Here is a 1,472-nt window from a genome sequence, read left to right as displayed (position 1 = left end):
CGTTTCTATCTAATACAGTGGATGATATCTTACACACTGGAAGCCCACAAAGCTTTGAAAGAAATTATACAGGATTGGACTGAAGGAGATGGTGCAGTCCAAAATGAGAAGAGGTCTTAGGATGCCTAATGTCCCAAAGGCAGGACGGCAGTGGAGAAATTGAAGCAGCTGCAAACAAAGGGCCTTTAATATGGAAAAGAATGAAGCTCTCAGAGGGTGAAACTGGAGGTTGAAGGTGTGGTTTCCAGATGAGGTGAAACTTGAAGGAAATTTCAGCATCTTTAGAGAATCGAGGAGGATGAAAGTAGCAGTGCTTGTTTGAGGGTTTGAATCATGCATCGTTCACATAACCAGGCCAATTCCTTTTAATTTTGGCAATAGCTTATGCAACTGAGTTCTTCCTTTATATATTCAGATGACAATACAGAACATGTCATTGCATAATTGCCATAAGTTTTTGTCTGGTTATCATACCTTTGGTAACAACCTCAACCCCATACTAATGAAAGAGTTCCAGTGGAACTGAAGTAACTCCAGGCCTTCAGACAAAGGCGACTGACTGGGTACTCTTGAGATGAGCCCCACACTGTGGGGATGCAGACAGTGGGGTTTCCATGAGAAGGAGTGTGTCAGGACCGTATGAGTCTGGGGGCCAACAGCTATTATAGGGTTTACTACAGAGGAATTGTCTTTATGAGAATAAAGTGAAATTTAATGAAACCGAAGCCAAAGAGGTTTAGTTAGCTAGAGAGATATGTACGTAGATACATAGACAGACAGACAGGTGAATAGATGGTGGACAGATAGATCGATAGATAATAAATCATTAATACATAGACAGAGAGAGAGATGGACAGACCGACCTTCAGTATCATGTGCATTCATAACACTCTATGTCTGAGGCCATCATCACTCTTTGAATTCCCCAAGTATTTACAGCCAGTATTGTGTTTAAGAGAGTTTTAGTCAGCAATCTGTTACTGGCATTTATATTAGTCCCAACTGATACACATATCAAACATCAGAAAAGCAGATACAGAAGCTTCTTGTGTAGAGTTTCCTTGGGCTAACAAAAGAGCTCAGGGACAGGAACCAAAGGTACCAACAGTTCCATCCAGGTCTTCAGCCCAGATCTTCAACTTTGCATCTACGATGAAGAAGCTGAGTGACAGCAACATCTGTGATGAATACCACTGAAGGTGAAGGCCCTGGAAAGGAACTCCTGAGATGGGCAGGTCCTCTAGTGCAATAGCAAGACAGGCTTCCCTGTCCTGGAGGAAGAGCGAGCATCGACCAAGTGCCTGGGGAGGTGGATGGAGGGAGCATCTTGGAGAAATTAAATTTTGAGTTAGGGTAGATATGTCAATAGGTCATCTTAGAGCTACAGCAATGCTCATTGCATCAGATTCCATGAGTTCTGACAGGGCAATGCCTGTCAGCGAGGACCTGAGCCCTCACAGCCTAATCTGTCT

Source organism: Equus caballus, chromosome 27 (genome assembly GCF_041296265.1).
Source record: "Equus caballus isolate H_3958 breed thoroughbred chromosome 27, TB-T2T, whole genome shotgun sequence".
In the NCBI taxonomy this organism is placed as follows: domain Eukaryota; kingdom Metazoa; phylum Chordata; class Mammalia; order Perissodactyla; family Equidae; genus Equus; species Equus caballus.
This window is presented reverse-complemented; position numbering follows the sequence as displayed.